Source organism: Macaca fascicularis, chromosome 7, assembly GCF_037993035.2.
Source record: "Macaca fascicularis isolate 582-1 chromosome 7, T2T-MFA8v1.1".
NCBI lineage: Eukaryota > Metazoa > Chordata > Mammalia > Primates > Cercopithecidae > Macaca > Macaca fascicularis.
Genome location: NC_088381.1, coordinates 36,809,467 through 36,833,224, shown reverse-complemented (window position 1 = coordinate 36,833,224; position 23,758 = coordinate 36,809,467). Strand labels below are relative to the sequence as shown.

Genomic DNA, 23,758 nt, shown 5'->3' with positions numbered 1-23,758 from the left:
TATGCATTTGGAGTGAGTCCAGGAAGCTTGAATAATAATGTAATCCCCGGGGGAGCCGCTCCTAGGAGAGCGGGTAGGATAAATGAAATGCTACATACAGATTCCTGACAATATATTCATCTTGATATTATCACAGCTGATGGATTGTAGCAAGGCTATTCCTAGGGCTTCGCTTTGCCATCTTCAGTGTCGTTATCATTTTAGTGCGGAAAACAAAAACCCCACCACAGAAAAGAAATAAAGCATCTTTAATGGAAAAGTAGCACCTTAAAAATATTTGTTGAAAGAAAAATATTTGTTCTGCTGCAAGGAGAATAGAGAGTAGGGAATAAAAGACTAAAGAAGAGAGAAAAAGAAAGCAGTGTCCTTTGCTGAGCTCGCCGGCCACATGTAAGGCTCTCGAACATTTTAACAGTTGCACATCTATTTTCTTTTTCTTCTGTGTGCTTGTCTGATGTATTTTCATAAGAAAACTCTGTTCCTCTTGTGCAGAGCCAGCACAATGTCGCTGAAATCTCGGATGATGTGGTTTTAAGATCAAACAAGACTTAATAAGGTGGGATTTGTTTTCCTGTTGACCTTCTTATTGCTTGGGTCCCCCTGACAAGCTTCGAAGTGAGGGGGAGGAATTAGGGTAGCAGCTCTTCAGAGAAACGCATCCTGGCTGGGGCTCCACTTTGAAATGGGAGTGCAAGAGATTGCAAATGGCTCCAAACGAGGGGGCACACACAGGCTTGCAGAACGGAAGGGGGTTCTTCCATTGCAGAAAGGAAGGGGGGTACCCAGCAGGATCGACATTAAAAGTGGAAGACACTGCTCGTGGATTTATTTTTATTTTATTTTAGGTTCTGACAGATTAGCCGATGTCCTTGATGGGAGTTGGAGTTGATCAGAATGACGAGTTCTGGCCTAATTTAAGAAACAAAACCTCCTAACTTTGAAGGGGCTGCTGGAGAGCAGGGCAGGGCATCATCCATCTAAGAGAAAAGCAAAGGAGTTTGGTTCTTTTTTAAACATAAAAGTTTCCTTAGGAGTCAAAATGGACTGAATTTGAAGGAAATTAAAGTGAGAAAAAGAGTTTTGTGAACAAATGAAACTCTCTTCCAGTAAAAGGAAAGAAGGACGAGAAAAATATTTGAAGATGGGGAGAATGCATTGTTACTAAAAATAAATAATTCCGGCCCAGTCTTGCAAAAATAGAGAATTGAATCCAACAGCCACTCACAGTCTTATCTGATAATGTAAGTGAACTAGAGAGCATTTACAGTGTGTCTTTTATGAGATTGGATAATACATGTTTGATGTTCTTACAGAACTAGCATGGCAGCATTTGCACACCATTGGTAAACAAGAAAAGATGTGTATAGATTCCCCGTTATTTTAGGCAGCCACTGGAGTCAGCTCAGGCGTTCAGGGTGATGATGTCCTTCTGCCCACCTTTTAGTGTTGCAGAAAAGCATGCGGGAGAAACGAACAGAAGGGAGCAGCCAGGACAAGTCAAATTCTGTCGAGGACGCTGAAACTCCCTGTGCCGAGAGCAGACTTCCGCAGGTTCTTTGGCAAGGTATTTAGAGATGCAATATTTCTGTCAATTCTCCTCCCTTATTTCACTCTTTGTTGCCTTAATGGGCGAATTAGCCTTAGGTTCTTGTTAAATCTATTCCTTTTGGGAAGAGGAAATGATGTACATCGTTATAATCATGCACTACCAGGAGAAATGTCAGTTGGAGCAGACTGTTCTGTTTCAGGGGTGTTTTTTCCCTTGAGATGTGGCTGCTTGAATGCCGGCTTCTTGGTTGGCCTCACACTTTCTTTCCTCATTGTGGACCTGCGGGCAGTCCTGCGGGATGAAGGGAAGAAGGTATTCACAATTGTCCTAGTGAAAAGAAATTCGGGATGCACCTAGTTATATTTGCGCAACGGACAACTTCTTTCGCTGTTGGAGATAAGGAACTTAGGCTAGGTGCAGTGGCTTAGGCCTGTAATCTCAGCACTTTGGGATGCCGAAGCGGGTGGATCACCTGAGGTCAGGAGTTCAACACCAGCCTGACCAACATGGAGAAACCCCATCTCTACTAAAAAATCCAAAAATTAGCCGGGCATGGTGGCCGGTGCCTGTAATCCCAGCTACTCCGGGGGCTGAGGTGGGAGAATTTCTTGAACCCAGGGGTGGAAGTTGCAGTGAGCCAAGATCGTGCCATTGCACTCCAGCCTGGGTGACAGAGTGAGACTCCGCCTCGGGGGCGGAGGGTGGGGTGGAAAAAGAAGGCATTTAAAGACAGAATACTCCAAGCTTTTCATTTCACAGATGGGTAAACAGAGGCCCTTTGCAGTTCAGTGAATTGCTCAAGCTCCTCAAAGTGTAGCACTTGGACCAGCAGCATTGGTGTTCCCTGGCGCCTGTTAGAAATGCAGCAACTCAGTTTCTAACCCAGACCTAATGAGTCAATCTGCAATTAACAAGATCCTCAAGGCATGGTAGAGTCTGAGAAGCACTGATGCCCCACACCAAAACTAGAATTATGGCACAGCTCAAAACTGCCTAATTTCAGCAAGTGTCATTACTTCTAAAAAAGATGCTGTCATAAACGAAATTTTTAGCTACAGTAGGCCCATTGAAATGTAAAAATACTAAATGCAAAGAGGAAAAAGAGTGCTTCTATGCAGTGAAGGTGATGATATGGGGAAATGGTGGTGTTTAATGGTACAACCTTTCTGGAGGGCAATTTGGTAATAGATATCAAAGTCTTAAAGATGCACACCCTTTGATCCAACAATTCCACGTCTAGGAAATTATTCTGGAAAAACAATTGGACTAGGTTGAAGAGCTTTGTGAATAGAATATTGTAATATTTATGATAGCTAAAAGATTGAAAGCAGTCTAAATATCCAATAGTAGAGAGTAGCTAAAGCAATTCTGGTACCAATAGTAGAATACTGTGCAATCATTTAAAATGGTAAATTGGCCAGGTGCAGTGACTCAGACCTGTAATCCCAGCCAGGTGCAGTGACTCATGCCAGTGCTGCTGGTGTAGATGTTAAATTGGTGGGCTTTCTGAGTGGATGGTCAGCGGAGCCTTCTATCTGCCATCTCGCTCTGCACCAAGTCTTCCAGCACTTTTGGAAGACAAGGCAGGAGGATCGCTTGAGGCCAGGAGTTCAAGACCAGTCCGGGCAGCATAGTGAGACCCTGTTTCTAAAAAAAAAAAGAAAACTTAAAATTAGCTGGGCATGGTGGCTCGTGCCTGTAGTTCCACCTATTCTGGAGGCTGACATGGGAGGATTGCTTGAGTCCAGGAGGTTGAGACAGCTGTGAGCTATGACTGTATTGCTGCACTGTAGCCTGGGCAACAGGGCAACAGAGAGAGACCCTCTCCACACCACTTTCCCCACACAGATAAATTATTTTTTAAAATTTTTATATATTAAGGGGGTACAAGTGTGGATTTCTTATATGCATATGTTACACAGTAATGAAGTCTGGGCTGTTACTGTACCCATCACCCAGATGGTGAGTGTTGTACCCAAGAGGTAATTTTCAACCGTTCCCCCCACCACCCTCCCGCCTTTTGTAATCTCCAATGTCTCCTATTCCACTCTGTATGTCCATGTGTACCCGCCGTTAGCTCTTACTTATAAGTAAGACCCTGGTGTTTGACTTTCTGTTTCTGAGTTACTTCACCTAGGATAACGGGTGGGGACACAGACAAACCATATCAACTGATAAGTGAAAAACTCATGTTATCAGACCAGGGATGAAATGGTCTTATATCTTGTTTAGAAATAGATGTATATTTAAAGGTACAGAAGGCCATGCAGCTAAGTGTTAACAGTAGCTATTTAGAATGTAAATTAAATAATATACGTAAGAATATAGATATTTTTCTTTTTGTTTATCTTCATTTTATGGTTCTATTACAACTGATGTATTAATTAGCTAATTAAAGAGGATAAAATGTTATTATTGATGAATCATATTTTTTTCTTTAAGTTCTGAGTATTTACTTTCCAAATTCCTAAAAGGAAAAACATTTTAACATTTCGTGTATAACTTTGTCATTATACTACGTTATCATTATCTATTCAGTGCCTTCCTCTCCCAAGATGGCCAACACCTTAACGACAAAGACCGTCTTAGGCATCTTTATATCTAGGGTTTAGCCTGGAGCTTGACACACAACATAATTTTCTTTTTTTTTGAGATGGAGTCTGGCTCTGTCTCCCAGGCTGGAATGCAGTGGTGCGATCTCCACTCACTGCAAGCTCCGCCTCCCAGGTTCACGCCATTCTCCTGCCTCAGCCTCTCCAGTAGCTGGGACTACAGGCGCCCACCACCGCGCCTGGCTACTTTTTTGTATTTTTAGTAGAGACGGGGTTTCACCGTGTTAGCGAGGATGGTCTCAATCTCCTGACCTCGTGATCCACCCATCTCGGCCTCCCAAAGTGCTGGCATTACAGGTGTGAGCCACCACGCCCAGCCCATAAATGTTTTAAATGGATGAATGAAAGAGTTTTGGATGACTGTCTTTTTTCCTTCGTATGACTAGCCTGTGGAATTAAACTCCTAGGCACACAGAAATTGATTGCAAAGTCCTCATTGAGCTATTGGTTTAGCTACAATTTCTAGTCTAGTAATAAATAACCCTGTCAGATGTGGGTCAGCGTAGAATGAGTTGAGAGGTCAGGGCATAGAGGCCCCTAAAGGCTCAGAGGAAATAGCTTCCCATGGGCTGAGCACTACCTGTGCAGTAGCGCTGACTTCTCCAGGTGGCCCTAGGGGAGAGAAGTCAGCCGGGCTGGAACAGGTAGTGGTCAGCGCATGGGAAGCACTGGAGAGGTCTGTTCTTCTACCCCAGTTCGTGGACAGTGGAAACTGGCTTTCCAGGTCTCAGTGTGTTTGTGTTTGTGTAGTTGTAATTTTGGATCTTATCGGGAGGCAGGGTTTTGAAAGGCTTGCACTGATGCTAACTAGTGCTTGCTGTTTCGGTTTCTGCTGAGAAGCACTGGCCTGCATTCTGTCGCCTCATCCTCACTGCTTCCTAATGAGGTGGTTTGCCCACTTCATAGAGCAGGAGACTGAAAAAGGTAAAGCTACCTGCCCCAAGTTCAGACACGATGCAGTGGAGCTGGGATCCAGATGCAGACCCCTGGACCCCAATCCTGGCCCTTCCACCATGTGCTAGAGAAGCTAAGGGGATGGTCTGAGGGTTTCCTTCCAGCTCCACCCTCTGCGGTGTGACTCTGCCAGTCAACATGTCCCTGGGCCTTTCTGAATCTTCCCAGTTCTCTTGTCAAATAGGGCCTATTAAAAAATGGGCCTAGGCCGGGCGCGGTGGCTCACGCCTGTAATCCAAGCACTTTGGGAGGCCGAGACGGGCGGATCACGAGGTCAGGAGATCGAGAGCATCCTGGCTAAAACGGTGAAACCCCGTCTCTACTAAAAATACAAAAAAAAAAAACTAGCCGGGCATGGTGGCGGGCTCCTGTAGTCCCAGCGACACGGGAGGCTGAGGCAGGAGAATGGCGTGAACCCCGGAGGCAGAGCTTGCAGTGAGTGGAGATCACACCACTGCACTCCAGCCTGGGCGACAGAGCGAGACTCCGTCTCAAAAAAAAAAAAAAAAAAAAAAGTTGGCCTTCCACGTTCTGTGATCATGTATTTTCTTTCCTGCTTTTGATTTTAAGTGAAGTCACCAGAAAACCTATCTTATCACTTAAAAAACATGTGATGGGAATACAAAATATTTTCAACAAAGTAACTTATGATCTAGAAATAGTCATAAGGTTCAAGCAAGTGGTTTGCAAACTCAGAGGTAAACCCTAGCTTTAATTTGGGATTTATTCATAAAGTTCTGAAAAATTGATGAAAGTTTCATTGAATATATCTATGTGACCACAGGCTTGTTTCTTGGGATACCCCAGTTTCTGTATTTGAAAATGTTAACAGTATAAAAAATGTAAGTTTTAATCTACAAATTTGTGGAAAACATTTCTGGTGTTGAGTGATACAGTAATGAAATATGAATATTTATTTGCATATCTTTTTGGCTATTTTCCATTTGGAATTTGCATAGTAATATAGAAGGATCTTGAAAAGCAATGGAGGAAGAGTCATGATTTGGTCCAAATTACTATCCAAGAGGTTTCTCTCTTTCTTTCTCCCTCCCCTCTCTTCCCCTCCCCTCCTTTCCCCTCCCCTCCCCTCTACTCCCCTTCCTTCCCCTCCCCTCCCCTCCCTTCCCCTCTCCTCCCCTCCCCTCCTTTCCTTCCTTCTTTCCAGACGGGGCCTTGCTCTGTCACCCAGGCTGGACTGCAGTGGGATGATCATAGCTCACTGCAGCCTCAAATTCCTGGGCTCAAGGGATCCTCCCACTTCAACCTCCCTAATACCCAAGAGATTTCAAAATCAAAACGATATGAAACTACTGTGAGTTTTTAGTGCCCATCACCGAAATGGGTTATGTCTTCATTGTAACAATTTGTAACTTACATTTATTTGTGTGATTATTTGGTTGATGTCTGTCTTTGCCACTAGCACTTGAACTTCAGGAGAGGGGGAGAGCCATATCTGTTTTGCTTGTCATTGTATTTCTAATACCCAGCACATAATAGCACATACCATAATAACAGCAACAACAATAATAACGCACAAGGAATAACTAATACTCGCTGGGCTTTTGCTGTGTGCCAGGTATTGTTCTAGGTGCTTTATGTTTACCAACTTGTTTAATTAACCTTGATTTAATGTAACCTCTTGACAAATATTTGTTGAATGACTTTCATATAAATAAAAAATAAATTTTGCATGTATACATCTGGTACCCATTTAGTGCTATGAAGGTTCGGGAGGCTGTTTATTATAATAAAAGCTGAAAGACATTAAACTCAGTGATTCCACAAATTATAGTTTTCTTGTGTGCTCCCAACAAATAAATTTTTCACTTTTTTACATTCTTTTTTTTTTTGTGGACTCCTAAAACAGATTTTAAGAAATGAGAGAAAGGGCTAGAGACTCCCTAACTACTTAAAGAAATAGAACGGCATTGCCATCTTTTTTTTTTTGAGATGGAGTCTCACTGTCGCCCAGGCTGGAGTGCAGTGGTGCCATCTCGGCTCACTGCAAGCTCCGCCTCCCGGGTTCACGCCATTCTCCTGCCTCAGCCTCCCGAGTAGCTGGGATTACAGGCACCCGCCACCACGCCCCTGCTAATTTTTGGTATTTTTTGTAGAGACGGTGTTTCACCGTGTTAGCCAGGATGGTCTGGATCTTCTGACCTTGTGATCCGCCCGCCTCGGCCTCCCAAAGTGCTGGGATTACACGCATGAGCCACTGTGCCCGGCCAGCATTGCCATTTTAAAATTGGGTATTAATTTTACTCAAGAAATGTTTGATTAGCAGCTTTCTTTTTTTTTTTTTTTTTTTTTTTTTTTTTTGAGACGGAGTCTCGCTATGTCGCCCAGGGTGGAGTGCAGTGGCCGGATCTCAGCTCACTGCAAGCTCCGTCTCCCGGGTTTTTATGCCATTCTCCTGCCTCAGCCTCCCGAGTAGCCGGGACTACAGGCGCCCGCCACCTCGCCCGGCTAGTTTTTTGTATTTTTTAGTAGAGACGGGGTTTCACCGTGTTAGCCAGGATGGTCTCGATCTCCCGACCTCGTGATCCGCCCGTCTCGGCCTCCCAAAGTGCTGGGATTACAGGCTTGAGTCACTGCGCCCGGCCAAGCAGCTTTCAACTTTAATGGTGGGAGGTTGTCTTTCAAGAAAGTTTTAAGCTGACATCTATGTTGCTGCTGCAGTAACCTACACTTAATTTATTGTCATTTAGTGCAAAAATTGATGAGAACATAACCTTTGTAAGGTTTTTATGTTTTATTACCTATAAAAGATAAAATATGGGGTAAAAGGAAGTAAAATAGTGTTTTGTTGGGTCAGGGGATGGATTTATGTTTTAACTAACCGATAGGATAATCAGAGGGTCATAAAGATCAGAGTATCTGCCTCCTATCTCTTCTCTTTTTATGTGTGCATTCAACAAGCTTCTGTTTGTGGCTGTCAGACCCATGGGAGCTCACCCAAACACCAGGCCCCCTTTGTCCAAGGGTATTAACTCAGCTGTTTAGATCAAGAATACCAGGAGGCTTCTGTTGCACACGTTAAGCAATTGGGATAAGTCTAAATGAATCAGATACTTGACATGTGCAAATGGGATGTGTGTTCACAAGGGACTCTGGGGTTACATTGTGTCTTGAATGGACAGGCAAAAACAAAGTGTGTGAGTTACATTGAATTTTGCAGGAAACACACAAAGAGACCCTGGTCTTTGGGAATTGCCAGTGACTGCGTTGTGGAGGATGATGTCGGGAAGGCCCAGCCTTGTCAATTTCCCCTCAACACACCCTTCATAGCATTAAAAAAAAAAAAAAAAAGGAAAGAAAAGATAATAAATTTCAAAGTGATTAGATCTGATAACCTAGGCCTGTGGTTCTCAAACCTTAGCACGCAGAGGAGGACCCTTGGAGCACTGGTTAAAACCCAGATTGCTGGGCCCACTTCCAGGGTTTCTGATTCAGCAGGTCTTGGGTGGGGCTTGAAAGTTTGTAATATGGTTTGGCTGTGTCCCCACTGAAATCTCAACTTGAATCGTATCTCCCAGAATTCTCATGTGTTATGGGAGGGACCTAGGAGGAGGTAATTGAATCATGGGGCCAGTCTTTCCCATGCTATTCTTGTGATAGTGAATAAGTCTCATGAGATCTGATGGGTTTATTAGGGGTTTCTGCTTTTGCTTCTTCCTCATTTTTGCTTGCTGCCGCCATGTAAGACGTTCCTTTCATCTCCTGCCATGATTCTGAGGCCTCCCCAGCCATGTGGAACTGTATGTCCAATTAAACCTCTTTTTGTTACCAGTTTTGGGTATGTCTTTATTAGCAGTGTGAAAACAAACTAATACAGTTTGCATTGTTTTAAGACAGGGTCTTGCTCTGTCATCCAGGCTGGAGTGCTGTGGTGTGATCATGTCTCACTGCAACCTAGAGCTCCTGAGCTCAAGTGAGCTCTCCTGCTTCAGCCTCTCAAGCAGCTAGGACTACAGGCACACACCACCAGGCCTGACTAAGTTTTCTGTATTTTTTGTAGAGATTAGGTCTCACTCTTGCCCAGGCTGGTTTCAAACTCCTGGCCTCAAGTGATCCTCCTGCTTGGCCTCCCAAAGTGCTGGGATTACAGGCATGAACCACCTTGCCTGGCCACAAGTTTGCATTTCTAACAAGCTCCCAGTTGATGCTGTACTGCTGGTCTAGAGACTGTGCTTTGAGGACCTCTGCTCTAGGTACTCATTTATCAACATCATAGGTGGGTGAATGTGCCCCAGGGTGATGCAGGAGTCCTGGAAAACATCTTCTCAGTTCAGAAGGGTGGGGCTGGGTGAGTCTGTAGGTATTCAGGTGTGCTTCATGCGCAAACAAGCCAGGGCTTGTCCTAACGATAAATAACTGCTTTAGTCTTTGGAGCTTTCAATCTAAGATTGGACTGAGGAATAAAATACGCAAGTTAATTTATTTCTGTAAGTGTCCTGTTTGCTTTGTAGGATTTGTTCCCAAAGTAATCCACTTGCTTGGAGCTCCTCAAGGATGCCAATCTATTTTATTGCTGTGTTCTGGATACTAAGGACAGTGCCATGCACCAGGCCCTGCTACATGATTTGCAGGACTCAGTGCAAAATGAAAATGTGGGGCTCCTTCTTCAAACATTGGTATGAATCTGAAGACAAAGACAGTAGGGCCCTGTGTGACCACACAGGTTGTGTCACATGAAGCTGGCCCTACTTGTCACCTAGTAGACACTTAATAAAAGCAAGCAGTTTATTAGCTCTTTTCACCAAAGGATCATTGACCAAGGCATAACCAAGAGGAATTTTGAAGGACCTCCTGGTTAGGTTCCCTCTTTTTTTGGTGGAGGCAAGTGTAATCATTTTAAGTAGCCTTCATAGTTAACCTGGCACCTCTGCATGTGTTTGCCCATTTGCAGCATCCCTGGAAGGTGGGCATTATGATCCCCATTTGGCACAAGGCTCAGCCATGACTTGACTATAGTGATTTGGACCAGTTTTCTGATGTCTAGTACTTTAAAAAACTTTTGATTTTTAATTGCCATATTTGTGTCTCAGAGAGGTTAAGCTACATGCTTAAAAACACACAGCCAGAAAACAATTGAACAGGAATTTGAACCCAATCTTCTAGATCCTAGTCGAACATTCTTTCTACTCCCAATCATGGAAGAAAGCAGGTTTGGGAATGATATGGCTTAGCTGTGTCCCCACCCGAATCTCATCTTGAATTGTATGCCCATAATTCCCATGTGTTGAGGGAGGGACCTGGTGGGAGAAAATTGAATCATGGGGGTGGTTCCCCCATACTGTTCTCGTGGTAGTGAATAAGTCTCATGAGATCTGATGGTTTTATCAGGGGAAACTCATTTTGCTTGGCTCTCATTCTCTTCTCTTTTCTGCCACCATGTGAGACATGCCTTTCACCTTTCACCATGATTGTGGGGCCTCTCCAGCCACGTGGAATTGTAAGTCCAATAAACCTCTCTCGGGCCGGGTGCGGTGGCTCAAGCCTGTAATCCCAGCACTTTGGGAGGCCGAGACGGGCGGATCATGAGGTCAGGAGTTCGAGACCATCCTGGCTAACACGGTGAAACCCCGTCTCTACTAAAAAATACAAAAAACTAGCCGGGCGAGGTGGCGGGCGCCTGTAGTCCTGGCTACTCTGGAGGCTGAGGCAGGAGAATGGCGTAAAAACCCGGGAGGCAGAGCTTGCAGTGAGCTGAGATCCGGCCACTGCACTCCAGCCTGGGCGACACAGCGAGACTCCGTCTCAAAAAAAAAAAAAAAAAAAAAAAATAAACCTCTCTCTTTTGTGATGCGCAGTCTCTGGTATGTCTTTATCAGCAGTGTGAAAAATGGACTAATACAGGGAAGGTCATTGAGTCTATTGACCGATATTTTTGAGCTCTGAAGCTTAGTATTGATTCCAGTAAATCTAATTGACACTAGACCTATTTCTGTCCCTGTATGCTCTTTAGTTCTGAGAACAGATGGCTTCTCAAATATACCCTGTTCCCAGGAGAGTCTGGCTTCTAAAGTTTGACTACTGATGGCTTGGGAGCTTTTCCTCTGAGTTAATCCCCCACTCCCAACATGCTTCTGCATTGCAACTCAGTGTTCAGGTTAAGTGAAAATATTTTTTTCCTAGAGCACTGGAAATATCTTCTGTTCCCCTGTTGTCTTGATTTATCTGGATGCACCTGGTGTTCTCTCTCCCGTTCTCTGTGGGTATGAACATCTTGACCTCCGAGGGTGTGAAACCAAGCAGGCATGATAATTATGCTTGGTGGCCAGTTGACAGGCTGTCTGGGTTTGAGTCCTGCTTCTACCTCTTACTTGCTGATCATGGCCAAGTTCTGGACTTAACCACACTTGAGCTTGTTTCCTGGTCTGTAAAATAGGAATAATGCAGTTAACAGAGGTTTACTGCAATCATTAAGGGACATTACTTATGCAGAGTTCTTTGGTAACAGCATTTCTGTATTCTGGGCTGGCCCCAGACACAACTAGGTGGTGGGTGAAATTTATCTGGTTTATTGTCCGATGCTTGTTTAATACCGTCTCCTCCCCCTGCCCCATAAATGCTGGCATGTTCCTTTTTCCTGAAGTGCACCTGCGCTGTAGTACATTCAAGATGTCAAACCAAAAAAAAAAAAAAAAAAAAAAAGTAGTCTTTCCACAATTGGCAGAAGTGGGAGATGTTTCGATGCAGGCTTTATTTGAGGGAGTGGGGTGCCTGGTAAAAAGAAAATTCTCTTGTAGATAGATGGCCATGTGTCCTGATAATGTAGGGAAAAGAATATGTGTGCAACTGTGTGTGTATGCAAGTGTGTAAAGAACTCATGGGCCTCATCGTTAGAACCTCCCTTCCTCCCCAGCATCCTCAGTCTTTCTGCACCCCAATTCTTCAAAGATTTTATTGAATCTAGGGCTGGATGGGGATCGGGGAAAATCATTTTACTTTGATCTGCTCACTCTAGCTTCTTAACTTCTCAGTTTCTTTTATTAGTTCCCAGTATTTAGAGTAAATGCAAACGTTTCTTTACCCAAGTTCTCAGTTTTTTTTTTTTTTTCACACCCTGTATTAGTCCATTCTCACATTGCTATAAAGAAATACCCGAGACTGGGTAATTTGTAAGAAAAGAGGTTTAATTGGCTCACAGTTCTGCAGGCTGAACAGAAAGCATGGTGACATCTGCTTCTGGGAGGCCTCGGGGAGCTCTTACTCAAGACGGAAGGCAAAGCAGGAGCAGAGACATCTCACATAGTGATATGGTTTGGATCTGTGTCTCTGCCCAAATTTCATGTCCAATTGTAGGCCCTAGTGTTGGAGCAGGGGCCTGGTGGGAGGTGATTAGATCATGGGGTCGGACATCCCCCTTGCTGTTTTCGTGCTAGTGAGTGAGTTCTCACGAGATCTGGTTGTTTAAAATTGTGTAGTATCTCTCCCATCTGTGTCTTCCTCCTGCCCTGGCCACGTATGACATGCCGCTTTCCTCCTCACCTTCTGCCGTGATTGTAAGTTTCCTAAGGCGTCCCCCAGCCATGCCTCCTGTACAGCCTGCAGAACTGTGAGCCAATTAAACCTCTTTTCTTTATAAATTACCTAGTTTCAGGCAGTTACTTATAGTAATGCAAGAATGGACTAATACACATGGCAAAAGCAGGAGTAAGAGAGAGGGAGGGGGGAGGTGACACATACATTTAAATGACCAAATCTCATGAGAACTCACTCACTATTACAAGGACAGTGCTAAACCAATTCATGGTGTTAAACCATTCATGAGAAATCTACCCCCATGATCCATTCACCTCCCACCAGGCCCTACCTCCAACACTGAGGATTACATTTTAATATGTGATTTGAACAGGGATGTACATCTAAACTATATGACATCCCAAATTATTTTTATACAGCTAATATGTTAAACTTCAAAAAATGACATGAAGATAGGCATGTCTAATTCCAGCTGCTTTGTCCTGATGCTAGTGGGGGAAATGCAGGCTCAGGATTCTTGAGCCTTAGGTACTACATTAGCAGCTGCTTGCTCCCTCCCTTCTGACCTTGCTGTCCCCAGGCAGCCAGTGTTGCAGCCCTCCCCCTCTCTGCCCATCTTCCCACCAAAACACAACCCACAGGGCTGGGAAACCATTCTGAGTCCTTATAATAGGGATGACATGCTTTACTTTTTGGAGGGGGGTGAGGTTGAATGAATGATAATAGCTACATTGTAAGCCCTAAATTCAGATCATCCATCAAAGCTGAACTGAAGGATTTACTCACTCCAAGTGCCTGTGGATTCTCCATACGTTTGCATTTATTAAAGATACACGAAATCAAGACCATAATTTGGTCAATGTAATCTGACAACTTCAAGAGAAAAACTATTGCATTACTGTACCCAGCGAGACCACCACTTCTCTCCTGGTAACAATGAGGCTTGTGCCATCTCTTCTGTGGTTTGCTGCCCCACGCTCTGATTGACCCTGGTGATCAAGGATGACATCAGTACCTAAGACCAGAGACAACCTGAGAACTGCACTGTTGCTATGGGATCCTGTCTCTTTCCACAGTGTACATAAAGAGACAAACAGCTGGTGTTTTCTCCTTTAATTTTCCTTCTCTCCACTCTGGGTATAGGCCAATGCGCATCAGAAAGCTAGAAGCATCTGTACAGCTTCAATGCCAGCTGAGTCATTACATATGAACTTGGACTCATTATCTCTCTCCTACTTCTCCAGGATGGAGGAAAAACCCTCTTTACCAACATCCCTGCTCTGCCCTCTGAATGAAGACTGTTGATCCAAACCAGATTCTTGAAAATCATCCTAGACCCCTTCCTCCTCCTTACCTCCACATCCAACTACTCACTAAATACTGTTGATTGTACCTCAAGTCTCTGTAGACTGTCTCCCTTTCTCGTCCCCACAGTCCCTGCCCTGGTTCAAGCTACTGCATTTCTTATGTGGATTGCGGTGGTCTCCTGTCAGTTCTTCCTGTCTCTGGTCTCACTCTGGATCATCAGTCCTGCCCCAAACTCCTAGAACAGATCAAGGATTGCTATGATGGATCAACCTCGTTGCTTCCCAGAATCAAGTGCAAACTCTACTTTTAGAAAGAGTACAATATTTTACTAATCTTCCCTTGCCTACCTCTCTAGTTGTATGTATCTACCGGTTTCCCAAGACAAGTTAGACAATATTATTTTAACTTTCCCAAATGTGATATATTCCCTTAACTTTCTGGGCCTTTGTGCCATTCATTTCCTCATATTCTTTTTACTGTGCTCTGTCTGGATAACTATTCTCAGCTCAAGGGTCACCTCCTCTTTGGATTCTTCCCTGACTGCTCCCTCCTTTTGACTTGGTATATAAAAATGTTATAGCATGGGCAACACTATATTGCACCTTTATTTTTTATTAATTTTTTTTTTTTTTGGAGACAGAGTTTTGCTCTTGTTGCCCAGGCTGAAGTGCAGTGGGGTGATCTGGGCTCTTACAACCTCTACCTCCCGGGTTCAAGTGATTCTCCTGCCTTAGCCTCCCGAGTAGCTTGGATACAGGCATGCGCCACCATGCCCAGCTAATTTTGTGTTTTTAGTAGAGATGGGGTTTCTCCATGTTGGTCAGAATGGTCTCGAACCCCCAACCTCAGGTGATCTGCCCGCCTCGGCCTCCCAAAGTGCTGGGATTACAGGCGTGAGCCACTGCGCCTGGCCTTATTGTACCTATTTTATTTTATGTTTTTTTATTGTTATACTTTAAGTTATAGGGTTCATGTACACAATGTGCAGGTTTGTTACATAGGTATACCTGTGCCATGATGGTTTGCTGCACCCATCAGCTTGTTATTTATATTAGGTATTTCTCCTAATGCTATCCCTCCCCCAGCCTCCCACCCCGACAGGCCCCAGTGTGTGATGTTCCCTGCCCTGTGTCCATGTGTTCTCATTGTTCAACTCCCACCTATGAGTGAGAACATGCAGTGTTTGCTTTTCTGTCCTTGTGACAGTTTGCTTAGAATGATGGTTTTCAGCTTCATCCATGTCCCTGCAAAGGACATGAACTCATCCTTTTTTATGGCTGCATAGTATTCCACGGTGTATATGTATTGCATCTATTTTTAACAGGTGCTTGGAGGAAAGGCTCCCACATACCATTATTATTATTGCAATATTTGTACTTTGATTTTCACTTTAGCACATTTTAAACCTGTTTTAAATATATTTTAATGAATATAGACATATACAAGAGATTGTTTAAATGTATATGTGCAGTTTAAAAAACCATGACCTCAATATCAAGCACAAATGTGTTCATCACCCAGGCCTTAGACATAGGACTTTGTTAATTCTCCAGATATTCCCTGTGTTCTTTTCTGATCTCTTCTGCCTCTCTACCCCCATAGGTAATAACTATTATCCCGAATTTCATGTTAATTATTAACCTGCTTTTCTTTATAGCTTTAAAAAATGCCACCTAAGTATGTATCCCATGGCACTAAATTGTTTAATTTGGTCTGGTTCTGAACTTTATATAAATGGAATTGTTCTGTTTGTATTCATTTCTGACTTGCTTCTTTCTTTTCATTATTAGGTTTATGAGATTTATTCTGTTGATATGTGTTGCTACGGTTCATTCATTTTTTCATGGTTGTATAAATCCCACTTTGTGAATATATTATATTTTATTTACTGAATCTATTGTTGATGACTTGTTTCTAGGTTTTGCAATTATGAACAAGGCTCCTATGAACGTTGTTACCCATAACTTCTGCCACATATGCAAGATTGGCAATAGGATAGATAAAGCTGGAAGTGAGACATCTAGGTACAATGTATCAGCAGATTCTCCTTTCTGAGACATTTCTAAATGTTTCCCAAAGTAGTTGTACCAGGGGTCATATCTTTTTTGTTATCTTGGTATCACTAGCACCTAGGACAATGAATGGCCAAGCACAGTTGCTCCATACATACTTATTAAATGAAGGTAGGACCACAAAGAGCATGTTGTGCCACCCTTTGTCTATAAATTGTTCTGGGAAATAAAGTCAAAGCAAGCACTCTTTCCATCCCAACTGTAGCCTGTAGAATGGGCCTGTAGACTTGGCATCAAAAGATGTATTTTAATAATAATAATGACAGGAATGATACAGTGGTAATGTCTTATATCACTTTAAAAAAGGATTCTTGGAAGCAGGTAGAACCTTCAGAGCAAAATGGGTCCCAACTATCCTTTAGACATTGATATTCTGATCCCAAAGGAGCCATTGAGTTGTAATGATAGATTGCTGAGAGGATAGATCTTGGGGAGCTAAGCTGCCTTGGAATGTGAGTTTTTTGTCAGTCTTCTTCTGGAGCTTGCAGTATATAGGTATTTAACAGAGGAGAGTCTAATGCTGCTAGAATGGTTGTGAAAGATCACAAATTTACAATGCTACAATGAGAGAGAGAGAGAGAGAGACAGAGACGGACATTCTGAGTAGCCAAGCACTGCTAAGCCCTGTTCAAATGCAGGTTATAAATTTAGATAAGACATGAATTTAATCAGGTTCTTTGAAATGCCTCTCCATAAACCAGTATTTTAAGTATTCCCTCTGTTATCCAAGCCTTATTTAATAAACTGATTCTTTAAAACAGCTATTTATTTTGAAATAATTTCATACTCACAGAAGAGTTGCAAGGATGTTATGGGGAATTTCTGTATACCCTTCACTCGACTTTCACTAATTTTGTTTTTTTTGGAGATGGGGTTTCGCTCTTGTTGCCCAGGCTGGAGTGCAATGGCACGATCTCGGCTCACTACAGCCTCTGCCTCCCGGGTTTAAGCGATTCTCCTGCCTCAGCCTACTGAGTAGCTGGGATTACAAGCATGTGCCACCACGCCTGGCTAATTTTGTATTTTTAGTAGAGATGGGGTTTCTCCATGTTGGTCAGGCTGGTCTCGAACTCCCAGTCTCAGGTGATCCACCCACCTTGGCCTCCCAAAGTGCTGGGATTACAGGCGTGAGTCCCCATGCCCGGCCACCATTCACTAATGTTAAGAACATCTTACATAACCATGGAACACTTACCAAAACTAAGCAATTCCCACTGGTGCAACACTATTTTAACTACAGACTTTATTCTGATTTCACCAATTTTTATACCAACGTCCTTTTTCTTTCCAGAATTCAAACCAGAATACCATGCTGCGTAGCCATAGTTGTTTTGTCTCCTTAGGCTCCTCCAATTGGTGAGTTTCTCATTCTCTTTGTTTTTCATGACCTTGGTCCCTTTAAAGGATATTGTTCAGGTATTTTGTAGAATGTCTCTCAATTTGGGTTTGTCGGACATTTTCCCATAATTATACTGGTTTGGAAAGAAGACCACAGATGTGAGGTCCCCTTATCATATCATGCGAGGGGATATGAAATAAAATGACTGATCACTGTGATGTTACCCGTGATCACTTGGCTAAGATGGTGTCTGCCTGATCACTCCACTATAAAATTACATTTTTTTCCCTTTCTGTACTTTATTCATTAGACTTGAGTCTCTAAGACTGGCCTACACTCAAGCAGAAGAGAATTAAACTCCACTTCCTGAAGTGAGGAGTATCAGAGAATTTGTGGACATATACTAAAATCACTATAGTAATTAATAAATATTTAGGGGAGATATTTTCAGGCTATGCATATGTCCCTTTTCTCCAAATTGTTTTTTTAAATATAACGGAGAACATTCAGAATCCCAAGAACAGAAATTAGTCAAAATAAATTTTTGATAAAAGTAGTTTATTTATTTTTTACTGAAGGTAATAACATTATTATAGTAATAAAGCAATTATTATTTATTTTCAGGCCTTTCTCTTAGCTCAAAAGTTGAGCAATTGAAACCTACATGTACATAAAGTAAGCTTCCCTCATGACCGAGTTCTGTGGATAACCTCCACTGATGGTTTCCTTCTCTTATTTAGTAAGCATTGATGATATCTAGTCACAATTTTATTTTTCTAATTTGGGACATTGAAATTTGTCCATATTTTTTCTAAATCAAGAAAATGGCCAAGAATACCTCCAACTTACAATGCAAACTCTTTTAAGGTTTTCCTGGCTTGAAAAAAAACCCTTTACTCTATTAGCCTGTGTGTCTATACTAACTCCCAGCATTAAGGTTGAGAAAAAGTTCTGTTAAAATAATCTTGTAGAAGTTTTGCCAAAATTTCCTTGAAAATCATTAGGTAAATTTTAGAAAATTTGTTTTCTTTGTTTAAAGTGTTGGGTTATATGTTTCTTATACTATTCTGTGTCTAAACCAGAGGTTCCTAACATGGGTTGTCTGAATTCCTTATCGGTCTGAGTTCTTATTTGCTAGTCACAGAAACTAACTTTGCTTCTTTGAACCCAGAAAAGGAATCAGTTAAAAGGATATTGGGTAGGATTAGAGAATGGGCTTGGAGCCATCTCTGCACCAGAAACGGTTCCTCCAGTTTGGCTGCAGAACTGATCAATGAAAACACAGCAATGCTGATGCTTCAGCCAGAGGGATCGTAGGCCATCCCTAGTTCTTTGGGTCACTAGCTTCTATTTCCGGGTCTAGGTCATGTATAAAGCTTGACCTGTTCCTGCATCCTGACTGCAAGGGAAGCTGAGAAAGTGAGTATCTCCTCCTATGGTGGAGAAGGCTCTGACTCCCCAGGTGTGGAGCTCCCCAAGAATAGTAAAAGGGTTCCAATATGGGCAGCTGACATGAATAACAGATACTCACTACAGACCCCTTATGGATGGAATCCCTTAAGCTGTAGATTTCATTTGGTTCTCAAATAAGCCATTCACTCAACATTCCACAAATATTTATGGAGTACCTACTATGTGCCAGGCACTCTTCTAAGTCCTTGGATTTCATCAATGAACAAAACCAAGATCACTGATTTTTGTGGAGTTTCCATTCTGGCAGGAAAAGCCAATATATCATCCAGACTTATACCTCAAAACCTCCAGCATGAATTGGTGATACCAGATATTTCTGGAAGTGGCAGTGAATGTAGGGCTGAAACATAAGCATTGGTTGAAAAGAACATTTGAGAAGCAATTCGACCTGCATTGTTGAATAGAACTTTTGGCAATGATGAAGACACTCTATATCTGCACTCTCCAATACAATAGCTACCAGTCACATGTGGTTATTGAGCACTTGAAATATGGCTATTTCCTTAGTGCAACTGAGGAACTGAATTTTAAATTGTACTTAATTTACGTAAATGTATGTAAACTACATAGCTACAGTGGCTAGGCTTATTCTATTGGACAGCACAGAGTTACACCCTCTGTTCCTTCTGACTGGATGATTGCCCCTCCCTCAGTGTAACAGAGAGTTTTGAGGTTTATTATCTGAACTAATGGCACCATGAAGGTAAGAGGATGGGGATATCATACTGAAAAGAGGGGCATTACCTGAATTTGAGAAGCTGGTCTTCTCTCAATTTACTTTCAAAATGCTGGCAGCCAGTTTCTACTTCCAGGTATGTGATTAGGAATGTAGTATCTGATGAATCTGACTAGTCCAGGAGAAAAGATCCTGTATTAACATTGGGGGTTGTCCTATGAAACAATCCAGCCAGATCACCTGGGGTAAGACCCAGAGTTGGCAACCTAACTCATATATCAGAACTTCCGGTCAAATTTTTAGTGCTGTAGACTTAAATGTGAACAGACAGTTAAGGATCACTAGACACGTGAGGATACCTTCCCTCTGAAAGGAAATACAAACACCTAAGAAAAGAAACAAAAAAATAAATTTGAGAAAATAGAAACAATTCAGAGAAAAGAAAAAAAGTGAGATAAGAGATGATTTTTGTGTCCACAAAGCAAGAATAGAATGCTATAATAAAGAAATAATCAGAAGGCTGGGCACAGTGGGTCATGGCTAGAATCCCAGCACTTTGGGAGGCTGAGGCGAGCAGATCATGAGGTCAGGAGATTGAGACCATCCTGGCTAACACGGTGAAACCCCGCTTCTACTAAAAATACAAATAAATTAGCTGGGTGTGGTGGCGGGCGCCTGTAGTCCCAGCTACTCAGGAGGCTGAGGCAGGAGAATGGCATAAACCCAGGAGGTGCAGCTTGCAGTGAGCCGAGATCATGCCACTGCACTCTAGCCTGGCCAACAGAGCGAGACTCTGTCTCAAAAAAAAAAAAAAAGTCAGAAGAGCAAAAAATTGAAGGGTCTTGGGAAAAAGTGAAACGAATCAGAAGCTCCATATAAAATTTGGAAAATAAGATGGAGGGAATCTTCTAGAAACTAGATAGAATCAGATAGCAAAGAAATGTAAACTAGGATAAAAATATAAGAAAATTAGGTCAGATTAAGAAGTCTAACACCTGAATAACACAAATTCCTGAAATAGAGAATTGAGAAAATTATCAGATAAATAATTCAAGAATATTTCTTAGACTTAAAGGACATAAGTTTTCAGCATGAAAACAACCACCAAGTGCCTAGCAAAATGGGTGAAAGTAGATCCATACCAACTCCCCTGATACAGTTTGGATCTGTGTCCTCACCCAAATATCATGTTGAAATGTCATCCCCAACGTTGGAGGCAGAACCTAGTGGGAGAGAATTGAATCATGGGGGCAGTTTCTCATGGTTTAGCAGCATCCGCCTGGTTCTGTTCTTATGATAAAGTTATCATCAGATCTAGTTGTTCAAAAGTGTGTGGTACCTCCCCCTTCTCTTTCTCCTGCTCTCGCCATGTAAGATGGACCTGCTTCCCCTTTACCTTCTGCCATGACTGTAAGTTTCCTGAGACCTCCCCAGAAACAGATGTTCCCATACTTCCTGTACAGCCTGTGGAACCATGATCCAAAGTAAACCTCTTTTCTTTATAAATTACCCAGTCTCAGGTATTTCTTTATAGCAATGTGAGAATAGACTAATATATCACCTGATGATAATATATATGAACAGTGAGGACAAAGGAAAGGTCCTAGAAGCTTCCAGAGAGCTGAAGGGAAGGTTGTATTCAAAGAATCAGAAATCTGAGTCACTTTGGACATTGTGTATGCTCTCCAACCTAGAATTTTGATACCCAGCCAAAATATCAACTAAGTGTAAGGGTTGAATAACCTTTTTCAGACATGTATGGCCTCAAATATTCTACCTCTCGTGTAGCTTTTTCTCATAAAAAATTGAAAGAAGTGTTCTATCAAAACAAAGAAGTAAATAAATGATTATTGTAATAGTTAATACTGAGTGTCAACTTGATTGGACTGAAGGATGCAAAGTATTAATCCTGGGTGTGTCTGTGAGGGTGTTGCCAAAGGAGATTAACATTTGAACCAGTGGGCTGGGAAAGGCAGACCCACCCTTAATCTGAGTGGGCACCATCTAATCAGCTGCCAGCACAGCTAGAATACAAAGCAGGCAGGAAAACGTGAAAAGATTAGACTGGCCTAGCCTCCCAGCCTTTATCTTTCTCCTGTGCTGGACCCTTCCTGCCCTCCAACATCAGACTCTAAGTTTTTCAGTTTTGGGACTCAGACTGGCTTTCCTTGCTCCTCAGCTTACAGACAGCCTATTGTGGGACCTTGCAATCATGTGAGTTAATACTTAATAAACTCTCCTATATTATGGGATATACATATATATCCTATTAGGTCTGTTCCTCTAGAGAACCCTGACCAATGCAATTATGAAGATATAGCATCTCAGAGAAAGGGAATTTATTATAATAGGGATGTGAAGACAATTTTCAGGATGATAGTAAAGGGAGACTTCTGGATGAATCTGTGTAACAGATCAAGAGAGCAACCAGAAGATTGGAGCAGGTCAGAGAGCTCAGAAAGAGATAATTGCAAAAGAGAGAACTGGTAATATTTGAGTATATTGAAAGGGAAATTAGGAAATCAGGAAAGAGTCTGAAGATGATGTAGCAAGAGTTCATAAAAAACAAAGCAAACAAGAAAACAAAGCAAAACAAGAAAACCAGGTAAGTATGAACTCTAGAGAAAACAAAAACATGAGAAATAAAAAATTATTCTGATATATTGAATTGCTAAGCCAAATATATCATTCACATAATCATAATATAAACATTGAATAATGATAAAACCAAAATTATGATTAAAATGTTGAGGGAATAGAGTCATGGGATGTATGCCCATGTATGGTCTGTGTGTGTTGGGAAATAGGGGCAGAGAGAGAGCTAAATACATGTTTTCCATAGGGAAAACCAACAGGTAATGCCTAAAAATAAAAACTCAAAAGAGCAATTTTTTACTTGCTATTAGAAATATGAAGGTGTTATATTATTATTATTTTTTCTAATTTGGTCCTGAGGTCTCTCTCATGAGAGTGGCAATGAACTCTAGCCCTGCCCTGATGGGGCTCTGGGGATTTGGTCATGGATGATTACAATGTTCTTTTTAAGGGATACTTCTTTATCCTGGCAATGACCTAATGCCCAAGTGTCTGACGGCAGACACCAGTGTAAACAACCTGGTGGCTTTTTGACCTATGTCCAGTTTATTCCTACCAAGATAGCCATTCTCTAGAAGAGCCCTAACTGGGAAAGAAGCTCAGGTGTGTCAGTTACATGAGACACAGAAGAGGGAGCAGAACAAAACATATGAAATAACAGGCAATTCATTACTTACGGATCCCAGACAGAAGACGGAAGCATGCTTAGTGGGGCCAATGGGTGGTGGGAGAAGTGGGGAGGCATCCAGGACACTCAAGCTCAACTAGCAGGTGGGGAGCAAAAGAGAAAGAGCAAGAGATCTCTGGGCCAAAGCCAGTACTGGGGTTCCAGATGTTACCTGGGTTGGTTTCTCTTGGGGAGTTCTAATTGGTGTGTTTAGAGCAACCAGCACAAATTAATTTCCCGGGGTCACATTATGACTGAAAACTGGTCACTGTGGCATATCTTTGCAGTCATGTGGGGTGGAAGGGTCAGTGTAGCAAGTCAGGTAGGTTGTATCTGGCTGTCCCATAGGGAGGTGGTCACCAGGAGTTGGTGGTATAAGGGAGATATTTGGATCAACCACATTGAGGAATTGGGAAGAGGTAGAGAACAGGAAACTGTGTCAAGGGTGAGTAAGCCCTGCCTCTGGTGTGAGAATGTTCAACTTACATTCAAAAGGATGCTAAAGTTGAGCATAGTGGCTCACGCCTGTAATCCCAGCTACATGGGAGACTGAGGCAGGAGAATCACTTGAACCTGGGAGGCAGAGGTTGCAGTGAGCCAAGATCATGCCATTGCACTCCAGCCTGGGTGACAGAGTGAGACTCCATCTCAAAAATTAAAAATAAAACAAACAAACAAACAAAAAAACCAAAAAACAAAATAGAAAACAAAATGGATGCTGAGGCAATGTAAAATTATAAGAATTCACTACAAGAGGTAAATACCAAAATAAATAGCTAAAAGTCCTTGCTGGAGTGGAGGGAAGGTTGCGGGAGGATGACTGTTTTCCATTATAAATAGCCCTTGTAGAACTACATGGATTTTAAAACTGTTTGCATATATAATTTCAGTTAAGGTAAAAACAAACACAACAATCAAAATACAATAGAAATGAGGTATCATTAACTGGGACGGCCAGCTTTCTCAATTTCTGAAAAGTTGTTTGGGGAAAGATTAAAAATACTTTCAGAAGACAAATTCTCGCC

At 42.3% G+C, this 23,758-nt stretch overlaps 1 long non-coding RNA gene across 1 annotated transcript; it reads left to right on the top strand.

The window, feature by feature from the left end:
- Positions 1-458: 458 nt before the first annotated feature.
- LOC102138657 (uncharacterized) lies at positions 459-19,882 on the top strand. The gene is made up of 3 exons (XR_010588088.2): positions 459-556; positions 1,445-1,564; positions 17,275-19,882. It is a non-coding gene; the product is annotated as an uncharacterized lncRNA (long non-coding RNA).
- The last annotated feature ends 3,876 nt before the right edge of the window (positions 19,883-23,758 follow it).